This window comes from Rousettus aegyptiacus, unplaced genomic scaffold (assembly GCF_014176215.1).
Source record: "Rousettus aegyptiacus isolate mRouAeg1 unplaced genomic scaffold, mRouAeg1.p scaffold_m13_p_13, whole genome shotgun sequence".
Classification (NCBI taxonomy): Eukaryota; Metazoa; Chordata; class Mammalia; order Chiroptera; family Pteropodidae; genus Rousettus; species Rousettus aegyptiacus.
The window spans coordinates 60882979-60908650 of record NW_023416288.1 but is presented as its reverse complement, the minus strand read 5'-3'; the positions used below and the strand labels follow the sequence as shown (position 1 = coordinate 60908650).

General features: G+C 46.9%; 1 long non-coding RNA gene and 1 pseudogene across 2 annotated transcripts in view; one reads left to right on the top strand and one right to left on the bottom strand.

The window, feature by feature from the left end:
• The window catches only part of LOC118610774, a 134853-nt gene extending 119544 nt beyond the window's left edge, over nucleotides 1-15309 (top strand). Inside the window, exon 3 of one of the 2 annotated variants that reach the window (XR_004954051.1) lies at nucleotides 13059-15309. This is a non-coding gene — a long non-coding RNA (uncharacterized LOC118610774). Of the gene's footprint in view, nucleotides 1-2030; nucleotides 2194-13058 lie in introns of those variants that run through there. The other variant, XR_004954052.1, reaches the window with a different exon arrangement.
• Nucleotides 15310-17011: 1702 nt separating this feature from the next.
• LOC107512774 lies at nucleotides 17012-17434 on the bottom strand (annotated as a pseudogene).
• Between the last annotated feature and the right edge of the window lie 8238 nt (nucleotides 17435-25672).

Here is a 25672-nt window from a genome sequence, read left to right as displayed (position 1 = left end):
GGATAGACTGGAGAGACATTTTTGGTCATGCAATGTAGGATCCTTTTTCTTCTCTTCTCTACCCTTTGTCTCCTGCCTACCAATGTTAGCCTTTTGTGCTGGACGCATTATGTAGTCTGAAATATTAAACACTCCATTTGAAACAATATTTTGATTTCTAATAACTGATAAGGAGAGGGGAAATGAGGTTCCCCTCTGGCCAGAAAAAGGGCAATCTTCACTTTCCATGGGAGAAAGATAAGCCCAGTCGATTTGTGGAGATGGTGTCAAAATCAAATTATTTCTCCAGAAACTTTGTGTGTATACAAAAATCCAACTCGTCTTTCTTGGAAGAGGCGCTGTTACCATCTTTCTTTTGTCCCTGTTCTGCGGCAAACTCTGGGGCCTTAATTAATCCCCACTCTTGATTTTATTGGTTCCTTTCTGACTCGTCCTTGTCTTGCTTGCCAACCCCATTTTAAAACAGAAAATTGGCTCCCACAACAGACAACTAAGAATTCATTTCAAGCTCAAATATGAGTAGAACTCATATCAGAAACTTTTTTTTATTCCTTGACTCATATCAGAATCTTTTGATGAAGGCCAAGCAAACAAGTGACGCATTCAGATCATATTAGCAATTTGCACCTTCTTGGAGGGCTTAGCAGGGCGGCTTTATTCTGATGTCTGAAAAAAAAATTCATTTGTATCTGTTGGGAAATGTAACCTCATTTGCATCTGGGGCTGTGTCCCTGGGCCAGTAATGATGATAAATCGACTCAAGTTTCAAGCAGGCTGGTGGTGCTCAGAACATCAAATTCACCCGAGGGGAGGACAATGTGCCCTTGAGGTGGCCTCCACCTCCCCGCACACCCCTTGCAGAAGCTTCTAGGTGGAGAAGGGGCAGATCAACTCGAGGCGGGGTAGGGGGTGGGGAGACAGTGTGGTAAAAGCTCAGCAGAGGCAACCCTACGGTATGTCTGAAATTCAAATTCTGACTCCCCACTCTCTAGATGTGTTAGCTTGGGCAAGTCACTTGACCTTGAGCCTCAATTTCCTCACCAGGAAAATGGGCATAATAATATTTACCCTATAGAGTTGTTGTAAAGATGAAATTAAATGATGTACTGAGGCAGTTGGCACATGGCAAGTACTCAGTCAAGGGTCATTACTTTTTCTTGATATGCAGAGTTAAAATATGATGAGAGAAGCAGAGAAATAGGAGGCAAGGCAGCCGATATTTGTGAGCCACAGACATGGAGAAAGGCTTATCGGCTGACATCTTGTTCGGTACCCATCGAAGCATATAAATTAAATGTCCCTGCCACCCCCATCCGCTAGGTTCATGGAAGAGTAATGAGGCTCATCTACTAGGTTCACGGATAGAATAATGAGGTTCTTCTCCAGGCAGACCAGTGAGTAGAGGTGGGGGCTGAGGCAGCAGCTATGTAAGTGTTTCCGGGTCACCAGACTGCGAGCGATGGAGCTGGAATTTGCATCCAGGTTGTCGGACTCCAGAACAGTGGTTCTCAACCTTGTCTGCACACTAAATTTACCTGGGAAGCTTCTTAAAGTCCAGATACTCAGGCTGGGCCACAGCTCAGTTAACCAGAGCCTCTGGGGGTGGGACCCAGACAACAGTAGTTTTGAACGTTTCCCAGATGACGGCGTGCAGCAAGGCGGAGAAAACTACGTTAGACCAGAGCAATGGCTTTCAGAGTGTGGCCTCTGGACCACCAGCACCCCCCGGGGAATTGGGGAAAATGCAAATTATCGAGCTCCACCCCAGACCTTCTCTTTTAAAATTTACTGGAGTAACATCGATTAATAACATTATGTACGTTTCGAATGTACGATTTTATGCTACATCATCCGTATAAGGCATCGCGTTCACCACCCAAAGTCTAATTTCCTTCTGTCACCATATATTCGACCCTCTTTGCTCTTTTCACTTCCCCTCTGATATCCATCATACCGTTACCCGTGTTTAGGTGTTTGTTTGTTTTGGTTTGTTTGTTCGTTTGTTGCTTTCTGTTTTATATCTTGCATAGGAGCGAAGCCTTTCGGTTCTCGTCCTTTCCTGTCTGACGTTTCACTTGGGATGATACTCTGAAGATGCGCCCGTGTTGCAAATGGACTATTTCATTCTTTCTCGAGGCTGAGCAATGTTCCAGTGTATACACATGTTCCACAGCTTCTTTATCCATCATCCGCTGAAGGATGCCTAGGTTATTTCCACGTCTTGGCCGCCGCGAATAATGCCGCGGTGAACCTAGGGGTCGTGTATATTCTTAAGAATAAATGTTCTCCAATTTTTCCATGCCGGACCTTCTGAATCAGAAACTCTGGGGGTGAGCCCACAACCTCTGTTGTCACAGGCCCCTCCCCCCAGGGATTCTCTTTCATGCTCGTTTGAGGACCACTGCTTTGAGGCTGTATCTCTCGAACTGCCGTGTGCCAACAAATCGCCTACGGATCTCGCTGAATTGTAGGTATGGATTCGGGAGGTCTGGAGTGGGACTAGAGCTTTTGAATTGGTGATGCAGGGGTTGCTTGTGTACTGATCACGTTTGAGGAGTGAGGGAGCTTCCTCTAGAGTCCTCAGAATCACCTGGGATGTTTATTAACATGCAAGTTCCTCGGCCCCGCTCCAGAGCTATTGAATTCTGATCTCTGAGGATGAGATAGGGTAGTACACATTTATGCAAACACCAGGGTGATATTTTTAAGGTTCTGGTAGATAGAAAAACCTGTGTTCCCAAGGGGCCTCATCATGACAGCCCCTGGCCTTCTCCCAGCAAGCCCCTTTCAATCCACAGGGATGTCCCGCCAGCTGTCCAGGCAGGGTCTGGACGGGAGGCCTTTGATGCTGGGCCTTAAAAAAGGAAACCGACAGCAGAAGCCCTCGGGCCACTGTTAGCACAGCTTCAGAGAAGAGGCACGTCTCGCCGTGTCCGCAGGCTGCAGAGAGCAGGGCTGTGTTAATCCACTCATCCCTGACACTGCCCTGTGCAAGTACCTCAAGCCCTGATGCTGGAAATGCAACTCTCCTGCCTGCTTTGGATCTGCGGTGACTGCTGGCCTGCCCACCCGCCCCACTGGCCCAGCAGCCTTTGGCCAGCCCACAGGCCAGTAGGCCAGGAGCCGGCCCGGTCCTCCTTGGATGTGCAGGGTGCTGCTGTGCCTGCCAGCTGTTTCAGCTTAATGAGCACAGGACAATGGAAACCCAAAGAGCTGGCTTCTAGTTCAACTCTAGGAAAACACATGTTCAACGTGGGTAGTGGGCAGACCTAGAGCCAAGCTCTTAGTAGGTAGCCGGCCCTTACTCTGGAGCGATTTAGGCTGGTTTCTCCACAGGGCTCTTGAACCCAGGCTCCCGTAAGTGCTGTAGTCCTGTAATCCTGGGGGAGAGGGGGCAGGGTGGGACATACAAGAGGGTCCCAGGAACAACTACACCTCAGAACCCCCATCCATCTCTCCTCAAATAGATCTGCCTTTGCTCCTTAGCAAAGAGCTTAGATGTCCATCCTTGACTACTTATTCCTTTAGCCCTCATGGGCTTCTTGATCGTAGAATCCTCTCTGAAAACCTAAGATATAAATATTCTTGAGCTATTTCCTCACCTCTGAACTAGGTAATCCTCATTTAGACTGGAATGAGCATGAAATAGTTAATATGTGAAAAGAAAAGCAGTTCGGAGAAGGCCTGGTACAGAGTAAGGGCTCTATATGTATTAGCTGCTATTATTATTATTACCAGGTAAGGTACAAAATGGTATCTTTCTGTGGGGGAGGAGCATTCCCTGCTTTTCTCCGAGATCATTGCTAAACATGCCGCCAGGCAGATAGCCTGAGGCTTACAGTGCCCAAGCCATTCTGATCACAAAGGAGCTAGATGCAGGGAGAAGAGGTGAATAAGTTACCTGGGAACATCCCTTCCCTCCTGAAGAGTGAGTGAGGGACTCTGATGCCCCCATTGTCTAACGTGGCAATGCGGGCTTGTCTAAGCATCTCAGTTGACAGATGAACAGAAATGACCAGCTGGTTGACCTGAATTTCAATGTGCCCCTGCAGACTGGCCTCAGACATCTTTGCTGAGTTGCAGGGGGCCTGGTATTGCTTGGAGTGGCCCTTTACGATGTGGTGAAAGGCTTCCTTCAGCTCGTTCCACTCCAAGGCCACTGGATGAAATAATAGCCATTAAAAAGCCATTTTTAAGAGTTCAGTCGAGGTCTCCTTAATAAAGTGCAATGAAACAGAAGGAACGTGTTACAGCCCCCAGGTGTGTCTGCGGTGAAGTGAGGCTTCCTCCACTGCCCCCGCCTGAAACACAAAGATCTCGCCCTTGCCGGAGCTAGCCTGTCCTGGCCTTTTAGCTTCAGAGTTGCCCTCTGAGGCCCATTCCAACCGGCTTCAAAGGTGGTGTTATTGTCGGCTGGAACCCAAGACGCGCTGTGCAGAACAGGAAGCCTAGGGACACAGGCATGTAACGAAGGTAGCAGGAGGCACTGGGCGGTAGCTGGCATTCGAAGGTGGCAGGTGCACACGCGTATATATCACACCTCCCATGCGCTCATTATAAACACAGAACGCGCTCCCGTCTTTACAGAGCTCATTTGTGTTTGCCTTTCTCGTTGGTCATCATTTTATTTGGCTGTTTCCATCTTACCTGCCTTCCCTCTGCTCTCTATCTAACTCTAACTTACATATGCCACTCTGGGACCCTGGAGACGGGGAGGGGACATGGGGATGAAATGGAGCTTAGAAGTAGGTGATGAGGACTGGTGCAGTGAAATGACTTACCTCAGGCCACTGGTTGGATCCTGACCAATATAACTCATCACTAGGACGATATCTATTTCCTGCACATTAACCCTGTCGACCCAAGCTTGGCGTATGTACCTCACGGGTGAACCTGGGGACTTCAAAGATACTTGCTTGCTGATCGAGATATTCCAGCTTTGGTGTTTTTCTATGTTTTCCTATGTTTGCATATGTTTAGCTGGTAAGTGAGAGAGACGAGAACAAGCGTTGGGATGTGAAGACAGTGGGATTTACTGGAAATGGAAAAGCTGGAAGTGTGGCTTTACTTTGTCCCATCCAAGGCAGGCTCTGGAGAAGGCCTAGAAGATCCGAGGCCAGGTTAAAGCCCTTTCTTCTGTCATCCGTGGGGCTCGTCTCCTTGCCCCTCTCCAGGTCACCTTCGTGATTTCCCCTCAAGGCGCAGGAACTCAGAGAGGCAGACATGAGAGGGGCAGAGCGTGGGAAGTGGGGAGGACGGAGCCCAGGAAAACGGGGGAGGCAGTGAGTCATCTTGTTTGTTTTAAGAAAGCTAAGATGCTAAAACTGAGCCCATTGAGGAAAAGTTTTAGAATGTCCCACCTGAGCCCCTGGAGCATGACCGGATGGCCTTCATGTGTCAGTGACAGTAAGTAGCTCGGGGTTTCCGTCAGAATTGCCTTAGAAGAATCCCTTCCACCAGGTTTCAGAGCCAGGTACACTCCGGCCCCTTCTAGCGGGATCTGTTGGCCCGCGTTTACCATTTCCCTTTTCGCCTTTCCGTTTCCCCGCTCTGCTTTCTTAGAGCTCAGAGAGTCGTCCCCACCCTGGAGCTTAAACGGAGCGGGTGTTTGGGCTTCTTGAGAAACGACTATCCTCTCTCACCATGTCCATCGTCCTTGCTCACCTCGGGCTGTGAGGCTTGAGGACGGCAAGCCACACACATGCCAAGGACATGGAGACCGAACTGAGTTACGTTGCCTGGGGCAACCGACTCTGAGGTGCCCCTCTGGCTTGGGGGCGCCTGTGTTTGAGAACTAGGGCACTTTCGTCGGGGTTTGAGAGCATGCAGGTTTTTTCCTCTCTGCACATGAAGTAGTGATTTTTAAAAAAATTTTCTGGCAGTATTTTCTCTCTCGCACACATACACACACTCACGTTCGCGTGCGTGCATGCAGCCGCCTCCCGAGCCTTGGCTGATGCATGAATATGTATCCTCAGCTGTTTCTGTTGGAGAAGCTTCTGGAACACTTTCCGGGAACCTGAGCCTGAGGAAGTCAGCTCTGGATCTCTGACTTAATACAGACGCTGAGGAACAACTGTCGAAATAATACTCGCTTGGAACTGGAGACTTGGGTTCTGCTAATTTTGCTTCCACTAGCTGTGGGCAAGTCACATAAGGTTTATGAGCCTCCCTCTCCTTATCTATTTATTGAGCTGACATACTTGTCTTGCAGGGTTACCGTGAGGATTAGATGATGTTAAATATGATAATGGTTGTGGCAATGTTACAGTGACTGATAAAGATATTTTAATGAAGACTTGGGGTACCGTTGGTGCGCATGGTGCTAACTAAGTATTGCTGGGGATTCTCTAGAAGATGTAAAAGACATGAACCCTTTTTTAAAAAATTCTTGTAAAATACACATAAAAAAAAATTTTCCAACATAAAATTTACCCTCTTAACCTTTTTTTAATTATACAGTTCGGTAATGTTAAGTAGATTCCCATTGCTGGACCATCAATCGGCAGAGTTTTTTCATCTTGCAAAACTAAAACTCTGGATTTGTTCAATAACAACCCCCCACTTCTCCCTCCGTCAGCCCTTGGCAACTGCCATTCTACTTTCTGTTTCTATGACTCTGAATACTCGAGGTACGGCACATAAATGGAACCACACAGCATTTGCCTTTTTGCGACTGGCTTATTTCACTTAGCATAATGCCCTCAAGGTTTATATATGTTGTAGCAGCTGTCAAAATTTCCTTCCTTCTTAAGGCTGAGTACTATTCCAAGGGCAAGGACCTTTAACAAATATCCGGGTAACATAAAAAAAAAAGCATATATGCGGAGCCATGAAAAATGACAAAGCAGCCCGACACACAAGGGCCCAGTGCACAACGACAGAATCGTAGGGAGGGGCCCAGGTGTTTTCCAGGAGGCCTGTACCCTCCCTGGGCCTGGCTCTGTGTTTTAGGACTGAGCATTCCTGAGCGACAGCATCTGGGTCAGGCCAAATACGTATGTTCCTCAGAGCCCCGTGGTTCATCACAGCAGCTCCCAAACAAATAGGACCAAAGAGTGGCGAACACTTTGAATTTGCTCCTGGGTTTCCAGGAGTGGGGGACTGTGGGAGCTGGCAACAGAGAAGGGAGCAGCAGGCGCCCTGGCTGAAGACCCGAGAGCAGCGAGTGGTGGTAAAAAGTTTCCTTTCCAGTCTGACATTTGAGAAACAATGGCTTATTTCCATTTTGTAGATGAAAGGAAGGCTACTTGTAAAACGTTTAATGCAGAACCTGCGGGCTTAGCTGTCCAGCCACATGGGTGACGTTGGCCCACTCACCTTTACCCATTCCCGGTGGAGCAGAGAGAATGAATGTTCTTACATCCCCATTGCCGTTCGGTCCAGTGACCTGGCTTCTAAAGAACAGAGCTCTGTGACGGTCTCAGTCTCTGACCCAGAAGGTCAGCACCTCTCCTCCTGTGGAGAGTCGTGGAAGGCCTTTTTCTTATGAGCCATGAGGAAATCTGAAGAGAGGGGCACAGTGCCTCCCCACAACCCCCATTCCCTAATTCCATTGTAATTAGTAAATAAATACCTGCCGTATTTCCTACCAGCAGCAATAGGGCGCATTCTCTGAGTCATGCTGTGGGTGGAGGAAATTTGTTCATATGGCCTCATCCACCCTCCCTTGTGTTAACGGCATACCTTTGAGACAGATATTCAGAACTCACCCTTGACTGGGGTGGATATAAATTTTTTGCTTTGTATATTCATTTTAGTCAGAATCAGGCGAGCCATTGGAAGGTCCCAGTTGATGATATCTACTAGGTATTTATCATGCAATGTCTCTAACTCATTGTTATTTATTAGTAGATATAGAAGAAGTATTGCTTTGACTCCTCCTTGTTCTGGGTTTTCAGGAGTCGGCTAAGTGATGAGGAATAGAAGGATAAATTGGGAGGAGAACTGGTCCAGGGGGGAGCCGAGTTCAGACGACAACTGTTTTTTAAGAGGCTGGTTTGCTTAGCAGACATTTCTGTCTGGTCTGGGAGCAGTGGAGGTTGCAGAAGGGATAGTATACTTCTTGGACTTAAACTAATGTTTTATTGTGTTCAAATGGTAAATTTAAGCATTCACTTTAAGAAAAATGTTTGACAAAAGTGGTGTCTCTCTGAAGTCTAAGCCAGGTTGTAGTAGCGGCGGTGACTGGTAGAACTAGGTTGAATGAACGAACTTGCAACCCAGTTGCCAATAGTAACCTCTCTGATCGCCGAAGGAAGGAACCTGTGAGCCAGCAGGGTCCTGCCCAGTTTTGTTTGAACTTTGGTACAGGGATATTTCTATCTAAGTAATAAAAGTTAGCTCCAAGCAGGAGTGGAGAGAAGCCACAACTAAGATAACTGAAGCTAATAATTCTTGGCTTTGCCTCCTTCCCTTCCCATTCTTCCTCGAAGCCCCGGTGACCTGAAGTCTCAATGTAGCTAGTGCTGACGTCAACTTCGGATAGGCACTCTGGCCGTGGAGCTGAAGTACTGAAAAAAACAGTGCCATTTTTCTTGGGGTTCTCAATAATATCTATGACTTGTACCTTGGCGCTATATTTTTTTAAACTTCACTCTTAATTTATTAGATAACTATTCATTAATTATGAAGCAAGGAATGTAATATTTTGATAAAAAATTAAATAGATGAAAATTAACCTGATTATAAACTTGGCTTTATCTTTCTCATTACTGGCTGTGATATAATAAGAAGTACTATTTGGTCTTTGTTCTAGGTTTCTGGCATAGAGCTCCTAAAACCTTTGGAATTTCTTGAGTGGTAGAGGTGCATTTTGTTATTCATAATGAGCCCTTGTTAACCATATCTGACTTTATGTTAATGGGGTGGCTCTTGGTGGGCCCCTAGAAAGGTTTGGCTAGAAATAAATGATAAAACTTTTTTCAAGGGTCTTAGGACTTGCAAATCAGAAATACGACTAGGCAAAACTTCAGAAGTGTTCCAAAGAAGAAAGAAAAGCTGAGTTCTTACAGTAAAAAGTGCATTCTTGAGACTGCTCAGTACTGTGTTCTTAGCTCCTAGGATTGGTCCAGAAAGGTTATCAGATGCCAGGTGGTCTGGAGGATGGGCAGCAGGAGCAGGAGGTCTGGTCATGTCAGGTGGTTCAGGTAGTAGGTGTGAGGTGGATGTCAGGTGGTTTGGATCCGTGAGCTCTTCAAAGGGAAAGCAGAAGGTTATCTGGAGGTTATCTGGTGTATATCCAAGCATTAACGCAGGCCTGGGAAGTTCAAAAGTTTAAATTCCCAGACTGGTTAAATCCAGAATAGAGCCTTTTCCTCATCCCTCAACCTACTTAATCTCAGCAATTCAGCATCTTGATTAGAGCGACTCCATTTTATTTCGTCACTCTATTCCTCATTGTATGTAACTCATCAATAATAAATATCCAGAGTATATGAAGAATTCCACAAATCTATAAGAAAAGGATAAATAAGCTATCGAAAATCACCAAAAGAGAAAGATAAAGCAATTCACTGATGAGGAATCCTGAATAGCCAATACGTGAAAATATTCAATCTTAGTGATGTCCAGAAAACATGAAAAAATCTCACAACGAGATGCCATTTCGTATCTATCAGTTTAGTAAAAATTTAAAAAGTTTGATAATACCGAGTATCAGCAAGAATGTGGCATAATGGAAAGTCTCTTACAATGCTGGTGGGAATAGCCGGTTTGGCAGTAAAATTTAAGACACGTAGACTCTTATCCAGCCATTTTACTTCCAGGTGTGTATGTACTAAAGACAGTCATATATAGAGAAGGTGTGTACAAAGGTGATCGTTGAAGCCTTGTTTATAATGGTTTCCTAAGTAACAAGTTGCAGAATATTATAAATAGCACGAAATGATTTCTGTAAACTTTAGAAGCATATGAAACAGTCCAATATGCTTTTATGGAAGCACATGTGGTAAGATTCAAATACACAGACGAGGATACACAGTGACTTCGGGAGAATTTTCTCTTATAGGAAATGGGACAGGGCAGGTGTGAGGATTTAACTATACCTGTCATGTTTTACTTCTCTTAAAAAAATGTAAACAATATGGAGGAGTTTAGCAATTGTTAATTCTCTATGGTGGATGCATGGGTGTTTGTGTTACTATTCTCTGGTTTTTGTATATTTGAAATAGGTCATAAATGCATTCTTTTAAATAAAAAAGATAATAAATAAAAAAGATAACGAAATTTTTCCTAATCTGGGCAAGAGTGGATTTTATGATTACTCTATGTTTCTGCATTTGTTACATGTGTATTGTTTTTTCCCCAAATCTATGATCGAAGAAGCTTATGCGGGACTAGGCAGAAACGAGAGGGTATAATCTCAAAGCCATGGTCACCGACCGCGAAGGGAACATGAAAAGTCACCAGTGCAGTGTCTTGCATACGGCTTGCCCGGGAGGTGGCCACTAGCCCTCTGCTGATACGACTCCAGCCGCAGAAGATGCACTGCCTCTTGCACACCTGACCATTCCATTATTGGGGACATCTTCGGGGTCAGTTAGGGAGCTGGGTGGCTGTCGCTTGTTACTTTGCCACTTCACCGTGAGAGTAGTAATACCATGGACACCTCTTTGCCCGGACCTTGGATGAGAAGCTTTTCGCCTCTCACTGTCTTGCTTATTTTTCTTCAGATGCTCTGAGATAAGGCGGTATGGCACCCAAAGTTGAAATGAGTGCTGTGGATATGATCGGATAACATCAGAGCACAGAGACCTCATAATTCATGTGAACTGGATATTATACCTTAATAAGTTTGCGTAAGCCCTTTAAATAGCCACATCAATATCATTGCCTCATATTAGGTTAGTGATCAGTGACTACCTAACTGCCTCTCTTGTGCCCCCAAATCCTTTTCACATAAATTACCACCAAATTGCTACTCCCTCTGCAGCCATTCTGCATTTGTACAAGTGAATTTCCAAGACTGCCGCCGGGCTCTGCATTTATACTTGTTAAATTTTATCTTTTCGGCTTCGGCCATGCATTCCAGAATTGAGATCATTCTGAATTGTTGATTACCTAAGTCATGTGCTCTCCCCACCAGGTTAGTGTCATCTGAATAACAGATTGACATATTTTTAAAAGGACAGGGCCAAGGACGATTCCTGTAGCAAGGCGGTGAAACTTTTCTTTGGATTGACACAGACGCATTAATCAGTAATCTCTGGTTGTAGCAGTTCAATTGGCCATAAACTTGCCCCAAGTTACTATCATCCGATGCTATGGGAATGCAAGAGACAGAGTGGTTAGAAGACTCAACATTATAATGATGTGAATTCTCTCCAGACGAATCCATAAATTGAATGCAACTCAAGGCAAAATCGTGATAACCTTTTTCATAGCACTTGGTAAGCTGATTCTAAAATTTACTTGAGAGAGCGAAGGAAGAAACGGAGGTATCCGAGATAACTTTGAGAAAAAGAACAAGAATTGGGGGGAATTGATCTAATAGAAATCAGGGCTTATTAAAAAGCTATAATGATTAAAGCAGTTTGGTGTTGGCACAGAAAAAGAGATGAACGGAAAGGAGATCCTAGAAATAAAATCACAAATATAAGGGAATTTGATATGCGACAAGGTGCATTGCAAGTCTGCTAAGAATACACAGGCTATTTTAAAAATGGCACTGGGATACCTGTGTAATCCATAATGGAAGAAAATTATCTCTCTATTTCAAACCTATGCTAAAATAGATTCCAGGATATTTGAAGACTGAAATGTAAAAAGAAAAACTTCAAAATATTTGGGGAAAGTGTAAGGAAATACCTTCACGACCTTGGAAGTAAGAAGGGCTTTTTAAACGAGGTGCCAAAAGCATAACCAAAATGAGAAGTTTGATAGATTTGACTTTGTTAGAATTCAAAATATTCACGTATGAAAATAAAATTAAAAGTCAAGTTACAGGTTTGGAAAAGTTGTTTGTAAAGCTCACAAAAGATAAATAATTAGTAACCAGAATATGAAGAATCCTCTTGGAAGTCAATATGAAAAATACAAATAATGTAACAGAAAAAGAAGCAAAGGCTAGGTCCAGGAATTTTCCAGAAAGGAAGTCTAAGTGAATGCATGAGAAGATGCTCAACCTCATTAGTAAACACGCAAATGCAAATTAAAATCACAGTGAGATACACTTCCGACCCATTGGACTGACAAAGTTCAGGAAATCTGTTGTATCAATAAGAATGTAGAACAGGGGGAACCGTCATACAGTGACATACAGGGACGGTGAGTTTCACGGTACAACCATGGAGAGAAGGTTTGGAAGTAGCTAGTAAAGCTGACAATGTCCATAGCTTGTGGATATAGTCATTTTATTTCCATGTGTGACTTCCAGAGAAACTGATATGTGCTGTAGGAGACATTTGCGTGAGTGAGGGTTGTAACATTATTGGTGGGAATGATATAATTAGAAACAACTTGAATGACCATCAATAGAAGATGAATGAATAAACTGTGAAACATTCATTCGATGCTATAGTTTCTGGTGATGGAAATGATTGAACTAAATCTACACGTATAACATGTATAAATCTCAAACATACAATGCTGAACAAAGAAAGCAAGTAGCGGAAGGATACATATAGACTGATGCTATTTACATAAAGTCTAAAAAAGTGCAAATGATCCTGTATATCAGGGGAGGTAAACTGTAGCCTGTGGGCCAAATCCGATGTAAAGAATGTCTGTTTTTGTAAAGTTTTCTTTGAACACAGCCGTACTCATTTCTTATCTCTGGCTGCTTGTGTGCTACAAAGGCAGAGGTGAATGGTTGAAACAGAGATAGTATGGCCTACAAAGTCTTTAATATTTACTCTCTGGCGCCTGGTACGTATGCGTATTGGTTAGGCTAACATATGGCATTAGTGGCTTACATATGATAAAAGTTTATTATTTTTTTCATTCGAATGGCTAGGCAAACTTTCCAGGGCTTCTGGGGTAGCTCAACAATCATCAGAAACTTAAGATCCTTCCCTGTGGGTTTTTTGTTTGTTTGTTTGTTTTTTTGTCATCCCCAGTATGCCTTGTCTAACTCCTCGTCATCCAAGGTGGCACCCAATTCTCATCACATCCTGCTTCCAGCCAGTGTGATGAGGGCAGCAAAGAAGGGTCACACAGGCACCTTCATCTTAAGCATACGACCTAGAAGGTATACACATCCGTTGGTAAGAATTTGTTCACAGGGAAGGATCTTCAGTTTCTGATGATGTTATCTGATCATATCCACGCCCACCTGCAAGAAAGCTAGGAAACAGACTTCAGTCACCTGGGCTATCACGTGCTAGCAAGAAAATTTTATTACCATGAAAATGAGAAGAATGGCTGTTGGGGGACAATTAGATGCTCCTGCAACAGGATCAAACATGGTAAGGACAGTGAAAAGAGTGGAGAACCTTGACTGGTTTGAGCTGGATGGTCACTTTTAGGCAAGAAGCAGTGGAATTAGAGAGTTGTACCATAAAAAGAGGGAAAGAAAAAAGCTAACGCTAGAGATGCAAGACATAGTTTTATGCCTTAAGGTCTGAAGTCAAATCTGTACATACATTGCAATTGTTCATAATTCATAAGTACATATATTCATAAATACATATATTTAACTAGAAGAGAGTAGAATATTAAAAGGAAAATATCAAAGGTGAAATAAGGGAGATATGAGTAGATGTCTCATAAGAAAGACAAGATACGCTAAACGAAATGCCAACATAAAGCACAGTGTATTGGCACAGAATTTTATTGGACTCAGAAAGCTACAGTTAGCACAGTATAGATTTTTGTATAGTCACTTTATCATGGGCATCTATTGATGTTGGCAATTGGAGCCAGTAGGTCAAGGGGTTTGGGACAGGCTAGAAACACATTGTTTATAGATACGCCTTGGTTATCTTGTGCTTTGAAACCCTGACAGTAAAGAGGGAACGTTTAGGTAGGAGCTGGAAGAATCTCACAGCTGTGGGGAAACAGGCTTTGCCTCTTAGAATACGTATGTGGCCAGCTGCAGAAGAAGGTGAGAGCTATTCTCATTTGGGTCTTTTGTCTGACTGCTATGTGGCGCCTAGTACTGAAGGAGATGAGTTGAAAGGGGCAGAGCCCCAGACCTTTAAAAGAGAACCTTCAGATTTAGGAACTGCCTTGCCCTGGTGGTGGGTACGTAGTTTGTGTAACCCATTCTGGAGAGCCATCTCACATTATTTAATTAAATTGGGACTACTTTTTGCCCTCTGTGACCCAGCATTCCCGGGCACATATCCCAAAGACATACTTTCACAGGTTTTAGCGGCATGTACGAGGATGCTCATGGCTCCATTGGCTGGTGGTGGTGGGGATTTGGAGGGAGGCTGCGTTACTGTCACCTGGGGAATGAGTAGCGCAGTGTGACAGATGTTCGCCGTGGACTGCTGTGCAGTGGTTAGAAACAGAGGCCTGGCTATGCACATAGCCACGCAGGAGATCTTAAAAGCACAGTGCCGATTGAAAAGAGTTAAGGGGAGTGAGATCTATAGCACGATTACATTTATGTAAGTGGAAAATGCATGTATGCAAAACCATAGCATGCATTTTCCAGAAGCACGTGCATGTTAAAAGAGTGGCTTAGGAAGTAGGGAAAGAGACTGACCCCAAAGTAGCGACTCCGTGGGAGTTCACTCACCTGCCTTTGCGCTCGGTCTCAGCATCTCGCATTCCTCCTGCCGATCTGGTCTTAGATGCGCCGGCTTTGATCCTTACTGGACTTGGCATCTTTTGTTTTGCGTCCTCGGCGCCTGACCGCGGTCATGCCCCAGACTCCGTTGTGTCGCACAGACTTGGCTTTGACATCTTGCTGCTGCTGTCTGGGTTCCTGACCACACTGCTCGCCTTCTGGTCTTGCCTTCGTTCCTCCCAGCTCACTGCTGACAGCTTGTAGTGGCCTCGCTCCGCTACGTGGCCATACAGGTCAACTGGTGCGTAGAAGATGGACCTGCTCGAACTTGTGCGATGGATCAGGGGTGCTCACCTAAAGTCACGCTCGCCTCAGTCTGTCGTCTCCCCAGACTATTTGTCGGTCCTCCACCCTGTCTTCCCCAGGCTTGGAACTCACGTTCAGGAGGACACGAACCCTGTCCGTCCTTTGTTTTCTTCTAACTCCCAGCACAGAGAGGTTTTGCTTTTTATTTAATACCTGGACAAATGCTGATACATTTTCATATAAACTCACCGTTGCTTCAAAAGCAAAGAGCTAAGTCATTTCATATGCATCGAAATACGTATGAGTCGCTGGGGAACGGGTGAGAAAACCTGGTACCGCAGGCCGCACACCCCACGTCCCATGCGCCATCGAACAGTGAGACAGCATCCAGGATGCTGATCACATCAACGAAAGGCTCCATGGCCAAGGGATCACCCGGCCTGGGGGTTGCCACTACTGATAGTTAGAAGAAAATACTAATCTCCGTCTTCTCCCTGCCTTCAGCTGGGAATCGATCATTCGGAACCACTGGTCTCCATGGCTCTTGGCCAAGGATATTTTCTGTGTTTCTTGGACGTGACACAGGGGAGGGCTGCGTGTGCACAGGTGTGTGGGATGGGTGGGCAGGTGATGGTGAGTGCGGTCCATAAATTCCAGGACCCACAGAATGCCTGGCCACATGTGTCCCTGGCACCAAGAACTGGCTCACGGATGATGGTGGCAATCGGTAGGTGTCCGGAGGCCAATGAAAATGCCAGAGCCTGTGACTGGGGGCTGCTCTGACTCAGCTCGGGTGATCGCCCCACATGGCACCGTGGCTTGGTAAAGCGTCAGTTAGCTCAGCCATGAGCAAGAAGTGAGTTGAAACTCCTCCATCTACACAATACCTCATTTCCTCAGCCCCAGGCATTTTGACAAGAGAAATCTGACAAAAGAATTTGGGACCCTTTTCAATGCAAGAAACAGAGTGGGGACTCTATTTTGGATGTAAATATATTATAATTTTGCTAACACTTTGTGGCTTCTGTGAAAAATAGGTCACTATGTTGAAATCGAGATTGCTCTGGAAAATCTAGGCCATGCGGGTATTATGGTATTATAAAACAGTTGATATAAGATGTTTTGGGATAGAGTGGTAATAACATATCAATAAAATGCCAGCAATAGACCAATTGTCTGCTGTTTGGTGAGTTTAATTAAACAATGGATCTTTTTGATGTTGCTGAATCTTTCAGCAGAAACAGCCCGGGGAAGATGTGCCAAGAAGGTATGTTTTGATCCCGGTGGGAGAGATAAATTAAATCTAGGGGACAGGAACGTTAAAGCATTGTAATGAGGAGGTGGTTGAGGGTAATGATTATGAGTTCAAGCTGTCTGGGTTCATATCTAGACGTCAGCACTTAATCGTGTCATCTTGGACAAATTGTTCCACTTCTTCTAGATTTCTTCTCTATGACAGAGATTTTATTAGTACCCTCTCATAGGATTGTAGAAAATATTAGATGAGATAATCTATATAAGGTGTATAGCACAGTGGCTAGAACATAGAAAAGGCTACATAAAATTTGCTATTTTAATCATTGGTCTCTAACCCTCTCATTAAATATCTTAACAAAATAGGTATTTGTCTTTTTTTGTTTTGTTTTGTTGTTGTTGTTGTTGTTTTTTATCCATTTGGACTCCTGGATGTGTAAAACTCCAAACTCAACAGGGATGATGATGGCCTACAGTAACTGACTGAGAGTAAATGGTAATGAAGTCATACGACCAAATCTGTCGGCTGCACTCGAAACTCAATTATATTAAATTAGAATTAAAAGGAGCAGAGGGTTAAGTCCATGTCGTAGGATTGGTGGGATTGAAGCTGAGGCTCTGGTGTGGTGTCAACCCTAATTGTTGGTGACATCTCTATTTTACCTCTAGCTCGGTTCCCATTCATGCAAAGAATGTCCATCCTGGCTTTTTATTTTATTTTATTTATTTATTTTTTACAAAAGAACAGACTCACTTTATTTACTTTCAATACGTTTAAATCCTCGAGGGATATAGCATTACACGGATTCTGTGTCCAATGGCCTTAGCAGGAAGATGGCTTCAAAATTTGGCACGAACCACGCCACAGGTTCCGTGAGCATGAGTCACCTTTCCCCAGATTACCCCGGTTTTGGTCCGTTTGCCACCAGGAGTCACTGTGTTGTTCTTTGCCTTGTACACATAAGCACATCTCTTGCCTAGCTAAAACCCAGTCTCATCTCGAGCATCAACACCTTTCGTTTGAAGAAGAGCTGTGTGTTCCCTCTGGTTCCGGAGACCCCGCTTATAACCAGCCAGAATGGCCTTGGACCGCAGCCTTCCAGACCCGTTTGTTGTTTTAGCAGTCCTGTTCTCTGCAGGCCGCAGTTTTTGTCCGTCTTGGCTTTGGCACGACTTGCTACTGAGCCGGTAGAGCATGATGTCAGCACATCCATTTAGAAAGGGCTCTTGGCGTTACGAAGACTGTCTGACACATGGTGTGGGTGCACAGAGGCAGAGGGACCATCGTGGGTCTCCCACTGACCCCACCCTGTATTGGGGCACACAGAGTAAATGACGCCTGCCGCTACCCTGTCCCCCTGAGGCAGGATGGAGACACATGGGCCCCCACGTGCAGCTCATGCCTGAGGCATGAAAGACTTGTGATGGTCTTTCAAAGGGGACAATCATGTGAAAAACTTGCCTCACTTGTCAGCAGGAGGGGGCCCCTTTACAGCCCTCCCTCTTATGAGGCTCCTGGAACTGGGCCTGGTCACAAGACAGCTGTAGGCCTGAGTCACAGATATAGAGTCCCACTCCAGTGGGGAGCAGAGCCCGTGTGGGTCTTGGTTCTGGCTCAGGGTGTCCTGGCTCGACTACTCCTTGGCACTAGGCATATGCTTAGGAACTTTTGAGGAAGTCACTCCAAAGCGGGGGCTTTCTCAGGCCTGGGGCCTGAAGCGAGGGTCTCTGCTCACCCAGGACCATGCAAGGCACTGCCTGCCACAGTGGGCGGAATCTGCAGCGATGCACTGGAAGTCAGAGACCTGGTTCCAGTCTTTGCTCTGCTGACGAGCAACTTCGTGACCATGAACAAGCTACTGAAAGTCTCTATGGGGCCGACTTCATGGGTGTGTGACTAATGCCGTGGCACAGAGCCCTCTGATCAGGAGTGGGGCCTGTGCTTGGAGTTTAATGCTCTGAGGCTGCTCTCTTGAAATTCTTAAGACGTTTCTCTTTGGATTTGTGCTTTATAGGTGAAGTCCATGGGACAGTGGAGTGTGTACGCTGGGGCCAGGAGCCTTGGCTCATGCACGGCCCCATCTCTTGCTACATCCTCACCTCCCTTCCTCACAGGCAGGTTCTCAGCTGCCTCTCCAGCCCAGTGACCTTTGCCGCCCTCTGCTCCTGGTAGGGGCCTGAGTGAGGGTGCAGTGAGAGTTGGTGTTGGCCATGAATACGCCCACACAATGGGAGGGTCTGTGTTCATCCAGAGAGCGTCTCCTGCCCAAGGGAGCATGAATTAAATAGCACATAAAAGCATCGGGACAGCCGAGAAAGAGACTGCCAAAGGAAGACTCTGCTTTTTGAACACGGAGGCCTATGTTTTCGTTTTGCACTGGGCCCTGCAAATTATGTAGCCGGTCTGTGTCTCTGAACCCCAGCTTTTACCTTTGTGAGAAAGTAGGGTTTGCATGAAATGATCATTGAGGTACCTTTCAGGGCTCGTGTTCCAAGATTCGTCCCCTTTGCTGAAGGGACATCTATGGCCAATCGCGTTTCTCCAAAGGTAGTCTGTAGAGATTAACCGGCCAGACCACGATTCCCAGGGCTCAGAGGCCTCTACTCTGTTTTTCTGGAGTTCTTTCTCTGCGCCAAAGAAAAATTGCACCAGAAAGAGTCAGACATGCCAGGAGGACTTTATTCACGACTATTGCAATAGGAGAGGGAGATCGAACTCAGCTCTTGAACCAAAAAGCAAGGGAGTTTTTAAGCACCGGGGTGAACTAGTAGAAAAGTACTACAGGACGTTAGGGGCAGGTTGGTTAATGTAATTTGTGTTTACTTATTGTCATTCATGAAAGTTAGGTTCCTATGTTCCCACAGAGGCTGGGGGACTGGGGTACCTCTTTCCTTTGATGAGCACGTTTCAAAAGGATGGCCGGAGAAAGACATTCCTGGGTTGCCGAAGTGGCATGGGAGAAGACTTACATCTCAAAGGGGCGGAGAAAGAATTTGCAAGGGGAAGTTTTCTAGGGTAACTGCTCCAAGAGAAGGGAGGTGGGGGCTACTTTCAGGGAGAATCCTGTCTGAAGTGTAGTCAAGCCGAGGGCGTGTGGAGGCCTCTCCATCACGTGCTGCTGGAGGTCAGAACTGTATGGAGCACCGTCGCGGCATCTTCTTTTGGACGCTGGCATTTCTCAGTGCAGTGTACAGAAGCTCATGCTGTGCTGAGAGAGAGTGCCAGGCTCCATGTCCCACAGCATGCCAGGGGAGAAGCTGGTGGCTTCGCTCCTGGCCCAGGGCCTCCATGGGCAGTAACGTGGTTCCCGTATCTGCCTTTGTTTCTCCCTGACCGTCCGTCTATTCTCCACCTTCAGTCCATTGCTCTCTCTTGTTACTGTTTTTGAATCCTGAGCCCCCAGCTCTGGGCAGCTCTCTCTTCCCCACATGCCTCTCAAGAGGTTTGGCATCAGCAAGCTTTCATAAGTATTTATTGCAGGGATAAGAGCCCGCTGCCCCTGATGGGTCCTTGGCTGCCAGGAGCTGACGTCTGGAGGAGGCAGTTTGTATGCTAATGCTGCTGATTGCCTGCATCTTCTGAGGATTCTGCTTGAGCCTTTCTATCTGCCCCTGGAGAGAGACCCAGGAGCTGTTACCCATCTGCCCTCTCCCTTTTCCTCCCCCTCTGCTGCCAGCCATCCACCCAGTCTTCCCAGAGAGACCCATAAAATTTGATTCAACTCATTATGTCCCAGGCAAAGCCTGATCCTTCATTTTGAAAATAATAACCAAATATCCAGATTCAATTGTGTCGTCTGAGGCTGAGTTGGGGAGACTGATGGAGGGGCCTGGTCCGAGCTGCCTGGAGGGGCAGCACTTGGCGCAGGCTCTGGGGGAGATGCGAAGGTGCGAAGGGAGAGCCCGGGCTCCCAGGGACCATTCTTTTCTTTGCGGGGTGGCGGGCAAAGCCTTGGTTTTGAGTGCAGGGTTCATCCCGTTTTCCCGTCGGAGAATTGGCAAGGTGATGCTCTTTTCAGTGTGTTCAGAACCTAGCCATGGCGACTGGACTCAGGGCTGTTGTAGGATCCAGTGCTTAATTTTATGGGAGTCTGTTACATGCGGCCCTGCTGGTTCATCCTGATCCAGTGGTTCATGACCTAAGGGAGCATTGTCACTGCTTGGGGAGCCTAAGAAGTACAGTGGTGTTCATCATAGTCCCTGAGATTCGGATTTGATGGGTGCAGAGTGTGACCTCAGCATTGGGCTTTTATAAGGTGAATCTATTGTGTCCCCAAGGCCAAGGCTGTGAGCCACTACCTCAGCCCAGGTCCTAACAGACTGACGCATGAACCTGAAAGCTCGCTTATTAACAAAGTGAGAAAGAGAATTGCCAAGGGGAGAGCCATGCCATTGTCTGTGAGTTCTCTCCCTGGTTAAAAAGGAGAGCCAGACTGCCTCCAGGAAGACGCATGGCATTCCTAGAGAGAGGCGGGCTCTGTGTCACATGGGACTTGGTTTTTGTCCCGGTTCACCTGCTTTAGGCTATGTAGCAGGGAGCGAGTTACTTAACCTTCCCACGCTTTACCTTCATCATCCCCGGGAATGTAAAATGGGGATAACACTAGCTACCCCCAAAGAGTTGTTGTGAGGATTCAAGGAGCCAGAGTGTAATATAAAGAAGTTCGTAGAGGGTGTTTATAGTGATTAAGCGTCTCATTAAAAGCTAGTTATTATTATCCTAATAAAACCTGATGTCTTGGAGCTCGGATGTCCTGGTGCTCAACTTTCCTCTGTGGGGTGATAATAATAATGCATTTATGATTTGCTGAGCACAATCCTCAACCCTTTACCTGCATTAACTGAGCACAGAGAGGTTATGTAATGAGCCCAAGGACCATGAGCGGTGGGGGCGGGATTGAAAGCAGCGAGTCTGAACCCTGGGCTACACTCTGTAGCATCTCCAGCTACCCAGGTCTTCCCACCACGTGGACCGGCACACCTGGGCATGGTCAGAGCCCGTCTCCCCTGGTCAGTGCTGGCAGAAGCCTAGATGGAGGGATGTGTTCACAGAAATGAGATCCTGCATGGAGGATCCAGAGAAGGGAGCATGGCTTTGTTATGGCAGCACCGTGCTAAGCCATTGATTAGGTTACACAGCCTTCATGAGCTCCATGGCTGTCCTGAGGATTGGTCTGGTCACCTTGATCAGACCAGGCTGTTCCCTAGTCTCCAAGCTATTGTTCAGGCCACGGGCACTTGCGCTAATGGTTAGGCTCGTTCACTTTAGGCCAGTCTTCATATGGCAAACTGATTTTTGACACTGATATTTTAAATGCTAGTAATTGGGACCACCCTGGAGTGTTAACATTTGGGAACCTCTAATGCTAACCACCTGTAAAGTGTACTCAGAGATCGTTGTATACACATCTCACCTTGTTTATACTGAAGTGTTTTAAAGTAAATTACCACATCAACAACATAGCACTCTTCCCGGAGAAGGGTCTTTTCCTTGAGCTTGTTCCCAAGTAATGTGGCAGACATATGTACAGATGGCCATCTCTCTGCACGAGAATGTGGATAAACGAGATTCCTACACGAAGGCTCCATGCCGTTCGCTTTATCGGAATGGCCCTGAGCCGTTTTCCTGTTCATGGGCCAGTTCACATTGTTGGTACGAATTTGGTTCTATCAGAGCTGGTCTGTTAGGTGGAGGGGATCAGGAAGGTTCTCCAGGCCAGCCCCCAGCTCCGTCCTCAGATCCACCCTCCCTGCTGTTCAGGGCCGTTTGCAGAAGAGGGTGGATGAGAAGCAAGGCCAGAGGAGGCCTCTGCTGAGATGGCACTTGGTGTGGAAGTAAAGAGACCGCGAGGAGAACCGAGACGCCCTTGCCCCTCCCGGCCCTGGCCTTGCCCCTTTTCCATGGCTTCTCACCCTCGGCTTTACCACTATATCTGCCAGCAAAGACATCTCTTAATATATCTCTTAACTGAAGACTTTCTTCCTCAGAAGAGGTTTCTATGGCTTTATGGAAGAGAGAAAGCGGAGTAACCGGGCCTGCCGGTCATAGCCTGGGGTGTTCTCTCTTCACTTGACCTCTGGCCTTCTGCGGGTCTCTCTCTTGCCTTCACCTGTCTTAGGTCTTCCTAGTGTTTCAGTCCCGGCCACAGGGAGCGGAAGGCCAGCCCCGCATCCAGGGCTCACCTGCACGCAGGACCAAAGGAGGACCAAGTACTATTTGTGTCAATCCCGTCAGGCAGCAGGCGCTGCTGAAAGCTCACTTGTGCGTTCTCTGTTCCCTATCCTCATTATAGGCGAGAATGCCAAAGATCTGAGATGTCTCCACAGTTCCCCAAGGCAAACAGCTATTCTTGGGAGAGCCTGTATTCAAATCCAGGTCTTCCGGCTCTAAAACTAGTGCTCTTTTCCATGACACCCCGTGGCCTCTGCATCCTGGCTACCAGTGGTAAACACTAAATGCTCCCGAACGAGTATCTTCCGGTCTCTCTCCCCCTTCGGTCAGTCCATCCACCACGGCCAGCCTCATAGCCCGTTATCCCTGTTCAGGTCCTTTTCCCTCGTGGCCCAAGAAGTAGGGATCCAGTAACGAAAGTACGGGGGAAGCTTACTATCCATCAGACCTGGGGGCCCTGGCTCAGACGCTCGGGGCCGGGGTGTAATTGGCTGGAAACCTGGTAGCGCCCGCACCAAGCCAGTGTGGTTCCCTGTCTGTTGCTTCTAGCTTTGTGGGGACTTCCGGGAACGCTAAGTAACAAATGACGGCACATTAGGAGCTGAAGTAACATAGCAACTGCAAATGTTATCAGTCAGGTGACCCTCCGAGGCTGGCTGCCATTCCGGGGGTGATTACCGTTTATCCAAGTAAATACCAAGTCCTCGCGATGCTGGTTCGTGCAGCAGGAGATGAAGAAGCTCAATTATTCCCACCGAACAGTGCCCAAAGCAGTGGAGGTTGGAGAATTTTTGCTCCTTTGTTAAAAATTAAGGTGTTTATTCGAGTGTGTGTGTGTTCATGTCTAGTGGGCAGTGCTGGCTTTTTGTTCTTCTGCGGAGCAGCTGTTGCAGCAGAATTAGCACGAAACTGGGAGCAGGACCTCGGGTTTTAATCCTGGTTCCACCATGAGTAAGCTGTGTGACCTTGGACAAATAACTGACCCTCTCTGGGCTTTAGAGAGGGGATTCAAGTTCAGAATGAAGGATGGCATTTTAGTCTGCTAAGGCTTTCCTAGCACAATACCACACACTGGCTGGCTTAAACAACACGATTTTGTTTTTTCACAGTTCTGGAGGTTAGAAGTCCGAAGTCGGGGTTTGGTTTTTCCTAAGGCCTCTCTTCTTGAAGACGGCGGCCTTCTCACGTTATCCTCGGACGGCCTTTCCTCTGTGTGTGCGTCCCTGGCTTTGTCCCTGGCTTTTCTTTCTTTTCCTTTATTAGGACACCATTTAGATTGGATTATTGGACCATGTTGGGCCTCACTTGATCTTAGTTATCTCCTTAAAGGCCCTGCCTCTAAACACAGCCACACTGGGGATGAAGGTTTCAACACACGAATTCTGGGGGAGACACAATTCAGCCCATAACGGATGGTTAATGACGCAAACTTCAAATCTCTTTTCTGAGGACTGGTAAGGCTCCCTTTGGCTTACTTCAGGAAACTGAGACAGGAACCAAAGAGTTTTATTTTGTCCTTTCAAGGGCTTAGCTCATCGGAAAGCACCCACCTCCGTTCTCCTGAGCTGGGACCCCACTCAGAGGCTGGGAGCCAGCAGCCTCAGCAGGCTGGAGGACACCTCCCGGGGGTGACTCTTGCTCTGTGCTTGTCAACCTGCCCAGACACCTCCCCAGAGTTCTCCGCTCCCCTCTCCTGCTTGGGCGAGAGCGCTTGCTGTCATCATCACGTGTGACACAGACGCTCAGAGCCCAGCCTCCCAGGTCACTCTCTAGCTGGAAGATTTCGACCTTCGTGACCCCTTGTCTGGGCAGAGTGTTAAAACTCAGATTTGACCAGAAAGGGCCAGGATCGGGGATCTCCCTTCATCTCAGGCACCGCGAGGGCAGGAAGATCTCATTAACACCTTTCCACAAAGGGGGAAAACAGTGCTTCAGCATCCCCTTTGTATCTTCAAGCGGCGATTAGGTGCCACCAAAGTGCCAGTCTGAGCCGTGTTCCAATGAAGGATTATTCTGATAAGATGGAGAGGAGAGATGCTCGGGGGAGGGGACGCCGGCTTAAGGTTATTAAACAGGAAATGCCTGGCCGCCGAGGATCAAGGGGAAATTACATATTCTGTCACATTTGCTTATTGAATCCCAGTTCTATTGAAGCTCAAAAGGGGGGAAAAAAAGGATGCCACCCCTTGTAGCTCTTATTAGATTTCACAACCTTTCAATATTAAAATGCTAGTGCCGGTGGCAGAATTCCTTGTCAGTTTTTAATATCAGTCAGGGATTGCGGTCTTAGGTTTCAGAGGGGTGGAGGTAGGAGCGGTGAGTGGGTACAGACGGTCCACAGAGTCCCTCGTGCCCACGGCCACAGCCGCCTGCTCCTCAGCGCCCTTTGCAGGTCCAGGAGCTTCTGTCCAAATGCTCAGTGAGGAGAACTGTTGATATGGAGGTGACCACCGCAGGGGACCCCACGCCCCTCCGAGCTTTACAGGTTAGAGCCACTGACCTCCATACTCAGGTGTAGCCTCCCCACAGACTCTGTCTTCAGGTGTTGTATTGGACCACAGACCGAGTGGCTTCAATGACAGAAATGTGTCGTCTCACAGTTCTGGAGGCGGGACATCCCAATTCAAGGCACTGGCGGGGCCGTGGTCCCTCTAAACCCTGTAGGGGGGCATCTTCCTCTGCCTCTTCCGGCTTCTGGTTGTCGTCAGCATCCCTTGGCTTATAGAGGCATCACTTCAATCTCTCTTCCATCACCACATGACTGTTTTCTCCCTGTGTGTCTCTCTCTTCTCTTCTTATAAGGACACTGGTCACATTGGACCAAGGATCGGCTGACCCTAGCATGAGCTCATCTTAACTCGTTATATTTGCAGTGGCCCTATTTTCAAATAGTGTCTCATTCTGAGGTCATCGGGGTTGAGACTTCAACGCATCTTTTTTGGGGACACAATTCAATCCATAACAGGTTCCCCCCAAACCAACCCTGAGACAAGTATTTAGGTGTCAGTCGTGTGCTTGGGATGTGGTCCCAGGATGCATGGCCAGGGAGAGGGGACGAAGAAGAGTGACTCGGTGAGCGGTGCATCACTGTGGGCGTCTGGGGCTCCATCTTTCTGAAGCCTCCTGAGAGGCCGTGGCAACATGCCTTAGAATTGTATCCCCGAGGGCAAGGAGTGAGGTGTTTACCCCTTAGATGCAGGTCCCTCAGGGAACACTCAGCCCTCCTGGTCCTTCCACCTGCCTCAGGAGCTGCACAGCTTCCT